We start from the raw sequence: 9,601 nt of genomic DNA on the forward strand, positions 1-9,601 counted from the left end.
CTACCTTTAGTGAGGGATCAATACCAGGTTTATTGACCGATTTCACAGTCTGTTCAGGATTCCTGCACAAAGAAACATGATGTAGGCAAAGCCTGGTGGAAGAGAACACGTGGACAATCTTGAAGAGCTGAGTAACTTCACCCACAGACCCATACAGAAGGTGCTGCAGCAGCCTGATTTTATCTTTCTCATCTCATGAAAATCCAAGTCCGTCCAATACTAGCCTGAGCTCTAGGTTAGAAGCTGAGTGAGCTCCAGAAGAGTAGTCTTTCCAGCCCCCTCTCTTTGCTATAGAGACACCGCTAAACAATTTCTGAATGCTGGGCTGCAGTGTATACTGGCTGCTCTCTTAATTGATCTGTTCCACAAAGTATGATTTTATCATGCCTAAACCATCCTTTGAAATGTATCAATAGGACTCTATAGAAAACAGTTACGGAAATCAGACAAATGTTAGGAGCAGTAAGAACAATTTTCTCTAGTTCGGTATCTATAGCAATATTAATAATATTGCATTCAAAGAATTTCAAGTTTTCATTCCTATCTTCTTGAAACTGGCCAATGTCAATTGTTAATCAGGTGAAGAGCAGGGTTTCCCACCATTTATATGGCAACAAGGTCATGTTCCATGAATTGCTCTAATAATTATCCAGTAACAATAACTGGTATGTTAAAATCACCCTCAGATGAGCTTAGCCTCAAAATGTTTCACGGCTATTGCCTCCCTTGGTGGGTGGATGACAGAGAAGCTGATTTTCTGCTTCACCAGAGCAAGTGAACAGATCTGTGTGTCCAGTGCCGAGTGTAGCTTACTACTGTCTCTAGACAGCTCTGCTGTCACTGAAGGGTTACTGTGTGGGTATACGATAGTGGAGAAACATCTTGAACATTCATTAGAATATGGCCATCTTGGTGGAATGTCCAGGGGCTATTTTAAGGTTCACACTGTTTGTTTAAACAAGATTGCGTGACTCAATGACTGTTACGTAAAGGATGAACACAGATTTCTCCCTATATCCCAGATATCTCCATCAACTTAAAATATTGTATGGTATTATACATTACTGATTATTGAATGAATGCTGAAAACTAATGCCGCATCCTGGGGTGAGGTCTCCCTCATGTTTAAATAAGGTCTCTATCCAGGGGAAGGCTAATCCTGCAAAAAAGATGACGGATGGACAGTCCTCATGAGCTGAATGCTGCCTTTCACAGTGTTGAGAAGAATATGCACAAGCAACTCTCTCATCGCTGTGGGTCACCCATAACCAAAAGGAATGAGAAATGAGCAGTTTGGTTTCTGTGGATCAGTCATTGCCATCTATTGCTACTGCTAAAAAAGAGACTTCCATTTAGTGCCAGCGACAACAAATTTTGTTTCTTTGCTTTTTAAAATGGAGCACAGCTCACTGGGAAAACCTCCAATTTAACTCTCACCACCAAAGTCATCATAACATTTGGCCATTACTAGCTCTGTTTGAATTCAGCTCAAAGTTGAATTCATGTATCTCACACTATCCATCTTACAATTCCTTCCTCTTGTCATCTCAGTTGAATTTATGGCACAGTCCTTGGAGAGATACGAAACTTTTTCCATTAAGTTCTCAGTTAGGTCTTGATTTAAATGGCTGTGGATTGTTGTCCTAGAACAAGAGTGCTAGACACCAAACCTACACTGAAGTGTACGCAGACACTTGAGATTATGAAGAGACCAAATCATTCCCTTGGGGAATCTGCTGTCACACAGTATCTTCAAAGATCAGTCTCAAACTGCAATCTCTTCAGAACAAGGCATCTGTCTGGTCTTGTTTGGTAAAATACTGTGCAAGTCTGGTAGCATGTGATAGACTGATCAGTTTGAACTGCATCAGCTCTCAAATCAAAACACCCTACCGATTAAACATCAAACCAAGACCAGAGTTATTTAATGCTATCATAGAAAGTTATTAAAAAAATACAGGGTTTTGCTTTCTTCCAACTTAAATGTAAATTAATAGCATTCCATAAAGCTTGATTATTTTTGTCAGACTTGCAGTTTGAAAGTTTTGGGTTTTGAAAAGAAGCATCCTGTGCTCCTTACCCAAGTGAGAGTGCAGCATTATAATACGCAAAATGACAGAATCATCCAGCACTGGGATTCTCAATCCTTTTTCTCCCGAGAGATTGCTCTGAATCTGGGAGACCTCACAAGCAACAGTTAATCAATCATCACAGCCTCCTGGAGCGTTATAAACCATGAAGTAGTATACCTCCACATGACAAACGTCACTGCTGTGATTGGCATGAACTGGACCCTCCCGGCAGTCTCAGGAAGTCAATGTTTACAGAGCCTCTGCTCTCCTGCCACCACCAGCCAGAAGTCCTTTCAACTTAGGACTAAGGCAAGAAGGGTGTATTTTCAGTTACAATTATCCACAGTACAAGTACAAAGGAGTAGATGCAGAAGCAATCAGTCTCCGAAGTATTTCACCACCACTTTCACCAGCACTAAAGTCTCAAATAACACCTGCTAGCAGAAAATACTGGTTTTCATTTTTTCATCTCTGAATCCTCTTGGTCCAGTGCTTCATCTCCTCAGTTTAAACTGTTTAAACATGACCTTGACATTTTTATAGGAGCCTGTAAAACCTCTCCGCTGTAAAACAGCAAGATTAACATTTATGCACAGTTAAAAAAAATAAACACTTTAACCAAAATTGCCTGAATGTTTATGTGAGGGGAGAGACGGCTCGCAGGACTCTTCAAAGAACATTGGCAGCAATTTCCTACCCTGAGTAAAATAAATTAATTAACACACACATCCTGTTTAACATCAAAAGAAAATCTAGCTCCAAAGAACAATCCAAAGGAGAGGGCCTGTGAGTGTTTACAAACACAGCCTGAGCCAACAAGCGCAGCAAGAGGGTATTTGGGAACCACAGCGAGGCCTCCACCCAGTACCTGGACTCTCCAGTTCCTCCAGGGTTCAGTTCTCCCTGTGTGTGATGAACAGAGAACGTGCAGTGAGAAAGATGGGCCTGATCTGCCAGCCAGAGCAACAGTAAAACAGTGATTTACACTCCCCATTAACAGCCACAAAACCTGTGGGAATAAGTGAAGTGAGTCATGTTTTCTAATAAGAGAAATGAGGCGGGGAGCGGGACGGCAACTCTCGCACGACCTCACAGGAGTGCGGCTGCCACGGAAAGGCAGAATTCAGGTCGCTCCTCCAACGTGAATAGATACAGATGCTTTCCTATTGATCGTGATGTTGGGTGAAGGCAATGCAGTGCTGCCACTCTGAATTCAACGTGCAGCTCGCACCAGATTTCTCTCAAAAACTGTGCCTTCAGCACCGAGTGCCATTCACAATTAAAAACTCACTAAACCTTTGTTATGCTCCTGCAACACTTTTCTGTGGAGTGGCTGCGAATGTTACTGCTTTCTATGCCTCCTTCTGAGTGTACTTTGTTCCTTGTATCTTGTTAATAAAAATAAAATGCAAAAGAAAAAAAGATGGTTCTTGACAGGTTAAAAAAATTACACCCAAGATCTGTCAGTTTGGGTTGGGATCCCCATTAAGAATCCACCACACTGGGTCTGCAGTGACACAGACTTCCTGCCTTTGAAGGGCAGGCAGCAAATACACCTGACTGTGTAGAAACACAAATATTTGCACATTCAGAAGCCCTCAAAATATCTAAAGGACTGTCTATACTGCAGAGGAAGGTATTATTTCCATGTTTAATGTCCCTATGTTACATTTGAAAAGTACTAGCAAAAAATACATCACAGCAGCAGAATAAGATGCTAGCTCGTGGCTGTTTGTTTCTTGAATACTTGCAAATCACAGAAGTGCATGCAAATGCCTGAAGCAGAACTGTGTTTCTAGTCACGAAGATGTGGATAAGGTGACTCATGCTGAGGTGTGCATGTGTACATGCAACTGGATGGTGCGCAGCCTATGTGTATGTATGAACTACAGTCCCATAAACGGGAACAAAAGCAGAAAGATACCATAAACTGTGCAAGGATAGATGATAGGCATTTTTACATATATATTCCAAGACAAAAAAAAGTCAGAATATGTAAAGGCCAAGGATCCAGAGACAACTAACTTAAAGTGAGCTCCCTATGGCAAAGAAGGATAGGCTACTGGGCAGGTCAGAGAAAGAGTGACAAAGCATTTTATGTTTACATGAGAAAATAAATGCTGTTGTTATAATTATGGGCCAAACTTCATTCAGCTTTTGGCTCCACGTGTGTTTGGAAGAGGATCTGCACTCTGTGATCCCACGCAGCTGTAGCACTGGGCTCTCATTCCCACGCAGCTGTAGCACTGGGCTGTCATTCCCAAGGGAAGAGCAAGCTCCCCGTGGAAATCACACCTGCTGGCTGTAAATAAAATCCGCAGAACTAACATCTGTCTCAGCTTTGGCATCTGTCTCTGCTCCTAGGCAGGCACGGAGGTAGGTGAAAGCGCAGTGCGGACTGTCCCTGACTCCACTGGATGGCCCCCAAGCCAGGACTGGGATGGTGTCGGCCCAGGAGCTGGGGTAATTCATTTGACAAACGAATGATGCCAGCTGAGGACTTGAAAATCCTATTCCTAGCTCACGCTTCCCTTCAGCAGGGGGAACAGAGGAGTTAACAACTTACTTGTATTGCATGTCACTAGAAATACCATTACAGAGTGAAAATCGGAAGTTTCACAGGCACACACAAAACTTTTGGAGCTCCCATATGATACCATTTCTCTTGCTACAACAGGTTGCTTTGAGGATAGCTTCGTATCATGCCCCTATTTTTTTGTCAACAACTTAGACGCTCTCTAAACCTAAATACTGCCTATTTATTTCAATCTATATCTTTGCCCTTTTGTGTAGAGGGTATAATCTTCTTGTTCTCTTGGGATGGTCTGCACTTCCTGGTAACTGAAACAGTTTCTTCAGCGTTTTCTAAAGTGTATTTACCAAGACTGAGATGACAAAGGTGGCTGCCTAGATCACCAGTTTTGGGGGCACATGTGACTGTCCAATACCACTGACAACAGACCTGCTTTACTATGAATGATTTTTGTTCTTTTCTGTGTATAAAACGTGATGGACACAGTTTTGAGCCATGATTCCCACACAGCTGATTTAGAGATACAGCCTTCTTACAGACACCACGGACACCTTGTGCATTAAATTTATATGTACTTGTTTGTTGCTGTCCACCTGCTAACAGGCCAAACCTCACAGAAATTTATCTAATTGCCAGAGACTAGAATCTGGCCTCTTGTGTTTGCAATGCCTTTCTCCCAACTAAAACTTTGCTAGTTACAAAGTTTATAGCCAGTACAATAGCAAGGGTTGTATTAAGTGAAAAGGATACTTATTCTCAATGGTTTCTGGTTGCCAGAAGTCTACCATCCCACCATTTTAGCATAATGTTTTATTCAAACACACAACAAATGGTTCCTCTAGCCTTAGGCCAGTACAAATGCAAGGCCCAGCAATAACAACATTCAGAATTCAAGTTTCCTGCATAACTTCTCCAAATGCCAGCACAGGCCAACAGTCAACAATGTCCCGCACACACTGGACTTGCGTGCAACCCCGTCCACGTGAGTTGCTTCTGGAACAGGTTTAGGGACAGGAGCAGAGGACAAGCGACATTTGGGACTTGCCTGCAGCTTTCAGCACTGCCTTGGAAGTGCACGTGCCCTTTGGGAATGATACTTGTGGGGACCCATCCCCATGTGAGTCCATCCAGCGCAAGTGAGAGGGAGGAGGAGCACTGCTGAGTACTTAGTCCATGAAGGCGAGCCCACAGCGTATACAGGGATTTTTGTAGCAGTAAAGATTTAAGAAGCAGCAAGAAAAAATATGCAGGCCTCATACAGTTAAAACAGACATGGATCATCTGAGTGGAAGGTGAGGAAGAGAAAAAGTTTCAGTGACTACAGGAACAGTCCTGCTACTACTGACTCAAAAAAAAGAGGCCACTGTGGGAGAAATAGCAATCCATTGCCAATGCAATTTAGCATTTATAAAACAAGCATCAGTATGGCAAGATCTCAAGTGCTACAGATGGCAGTGAAAAGGGAACATCATCAGGAGATCACAGTACACAAAACCACGAAAGACGGACCAAACCAAATGGCTTTAAATGTCTTCCTTGACAGTCAAAAAATGTTAGTAGAAAGGAGGAGAGCCTCAGCTGAGCTGCGTGCTGCACTGAAGAGTTTTGATCGCCACTCAGGTATCTGAGGTGCTCAGACGTCCTCAAGGAAGCGTCGCTGAGAGACACCTGGTGGCATCAGCCACCCTCGCTCTGCCGAGCTGCTGCTGATTCTGACCGCCAGCGCGGCAGTGAACGCTCACTGCGAGGATAACTTACCTGCAACCCTAGCTAAGGCTGGGTAACTGAACACATAAATCTCTCCCGGGTGTAAAGACCCCAGCTGCCAAGATATCTAGACTGCCCAAGGATTAAAACCACAGCCACAACAATCATTTTATAGAATCATAGAATCACAGAATGGTTTGGGTTGGAAGGGACCTCTAAAGGTCATCTAGTCCAACCCCCCTGCCATGGGCAGGGACATCTTCAACTACATCAGGTTGCTCAGAGCCCCGTCCAACCTGACCTGGAATGTTTCCAGGGATGGGACATCCACCACCTCTCTGGGCAACCTGGGCCAGTGTTTCACCACCCTCAGCGTAAAAAATTTCTTCCTTATATCTAGCCTAAATCTACCCCCCTTTAGTTTAAAGCCATTCCCCCTTGTCCCGTTGCAACAGGCCCTGCTAATTTTAGACTGTTTAATCCTGTGGTTTAATTAGCTAAGAAAAAACTTCCAGTTTAGGCGGTTACGAATTACCCATACTGCAAAACTACATTCGTCTCAATCAGCTTCAGCTCTGTGTCTGCATGCCCTACTCTTGGCATTACAACTTCTGCTTTTGTTGTCCTCTGCACCTGTAAAACCCTCTTTGTGCTCATTTGCCAGTGTTCCCTTGTTAAAGTCTAACCTTACAATAGGATCTTGCAGCAGGTGACCCTGCCTTCTCATCACGAATCATTTCCTCTACTGAACGGTTATTGTGCCTTCTTGGAGGTCAACAGAGCTCTTTGGAGGTGGGCTACTTATTTGCACAGGTCAGCAAGTATTTACGTAGTGATGTACAACAACAGAATGACAGAATAAGAGAGCTGCAATAATAAGTCATGCCTGGACATCATTACATAGGCAGGACTCCTAATCAAGGCAAAAAACTACCTAGAGAAAGGACTCAGAAGCAATTTCTCTCTCCCTTTTCTGTGTTGTTTACCTCAATGGAGAAATCAGAAACCATCCTTTAGATTCAGTTTACTAGGTTTAAAGAGACTTTTGGCACTTACAAAATTATCTCTATCACTCAGTATTTTTTAACTATTTAAAGGAGAATTGACAGATATCCACAAATATATTTGAGGAAAATGCCTGATTTATACCAGATAGCCAAGTACATATTTTCAAATTTGATGTCTAAGAATCTATTTAAAACAGTCTTTTAATACTACATATAAAAAGGAGGGGGAAAAACACAAGAGAAAATGTGGAAGCATACCCCACGATCCCATCATAATCACTTAAGTAATTTTTCCTGGAAATCACTGCAGATTTAACATCAGGCTGGGCTAGCTATGAGGTACTCATTCCTTTTATGTCCATCTCAGAAAGCTCCTGCTGCAAAACATTTCTAAGCATAAGGATGTACTACAACGAACAAACCAGCCTATCTCAGTTATTAATTTCTTGTGTTCTTCAGAAAATAATGATGCTACCCAAAAGCATATCTTTCAGCACCCAGGAGAAGTCTACTGTGAAGTAAGGTTTTCCAGGCTGAAGGTGCCTCTGTCATGTGTCACACTACAGGCAGGAGAACCTCTAACCACTGGTTTTAGCAGTTTGCCTGGACAACCTCTACGAAGGACATCTCTGTAGGGTCCCTCCAAATAGCTCTCTACTAGGAGAGGGTAATAAGGGGAAAATCAACGTGCCTATGTATTGAGAAAAAAAGAAAAAAAGACTCCAAAGATATCTAAAGTAAAAAGAGACAAAACTCTGGGAACCGGAGGTGGTGGTGGGGGAAGCATTTACTTAATTACTCAAGTAATGGCTTCACTGTTAATGAGTACAGGAGGTATAAAGAGCCAGACTAGATCCGATGGGGAGGTAGTTCCAGCATAAGAGGAATTCTTGAAACAACAAGCACACGGTTTGCACTTGAGAAATAAAGCTGATCATGGCTACTGTAATTACACAAGCGCACACTGCCCCCAGAAGGCAGCATCCCACACTTTTCCACTCTTGTGGCTTTTTTCCGCTGCTTCTCATTTGCCTGTGCTAACATTTATTGCAGATAAATGTCAAGTGATGCTCGTGGGGAAAAAAATCCCAGCTTCATGTATGAAGTGATGGACTCTGATCATTACTATTCACAAGTAAGAAGGGCAACAAAGATAGCCAAATATATGGAACGCCACTCTAACAGAGAAGATTAAGTAAACTGGGACTCTTCAGATCAGAAAGGAAATGAATGAAAGTGATGTGAAACTTGCATATAAAATAACAAGGGGATTCAGAGGAAGAAAGAAGAGAATGCAACTGTGATAAATGCCATAAACATCTACTTTCCATTAAGAAGCTAGTCCCGGTGTTCTCCCCTGGAATTCACCAAGCCAGGTAGCTTTAGACTTGCTAGGTGAGGATCAGGCTAACAGGTCTTAGAACAACAGGGTGACATGGTCCTCCAGAGTTCCTCACAACCCTGCTGCCACCCTGGGCTCCCCAAAAGTACATCAGGGCCAGTCTTACCTACAGAAACTCACTTCTCCCTGAGTGGTCCGCCCTGACCTCCACCAACTCCTAAGCAGCACTCACCACCATTCCGACCCCATAGCCTGAGCCTTGGGGTATGAAGGCGGCATGGACTGGGCAGAACTGAGCTGGTACTTCCTGAAGGAGTTGGGCAAGATCTCATCATCCCGAGCAGGGCGCTGAACGCTCCCTCTGGCCGTCAGCTGGACCTGCACAAATTGATCACAACCCTCAGCAGAGGTATGTAGCCCTTGAGAGAACCAAGGGAACCCATCCTAAGATATCAAACTGGCTCTCACCTTCAGAGCAATTTTTTTGCACGATCTTCTCACTTGGTTTATATTTATTGATGTACTCTTTTCCTCTGAAGCCTGAAAGAGCTTTAAAGCCTTTTCCAACCTTCCCCTCTGCAGAACACACACATATCTGCAGTAATGCAATTCCCTTTGCCATTTCCTAACAGGCTGACAATGTTAAATTCTGGTCCCACAAGACACTTTGCTGCAAACGGTGCTTTCATAAATCCACTGTTCAGTAATGGCACGAGCAGCGCTGTCGGAGCAGCGACGGGGAGTGATCCAGAGGGATGCCTGGCATACGTGAGCCGGGTGTGATCAAGCCTAGCGCAATCCGAGAAGCCCAGCAGCAAGTACCATCCACACACCTGGAAGAGCGATGGAAACGCTGGGATGCGAGTGGGAAACCCACTCGGTACCCGGCAGCAGGACCACCCGGGGGAGGGGCGGGGGCCCCCCCGAGCTTGGGGCCGGG

The sequence above is a fragment of the Pygoscelis adeliae genome, unplaced genomic scaffold, assembly GCF_000699105.1.
Source record: "Pygoscelis adeliae isolate BGI_AS28 unplaced genomic scaffold, ASM69910v1 Scaffold244, whole genome shotgun sequence".
Lineage (NCBI taxonomy): Eukaryota > Metazoa > Chordata > Aves > Sphenisciformes > Spheniscidae > Pygoscelis > Pygoscelis adeliae.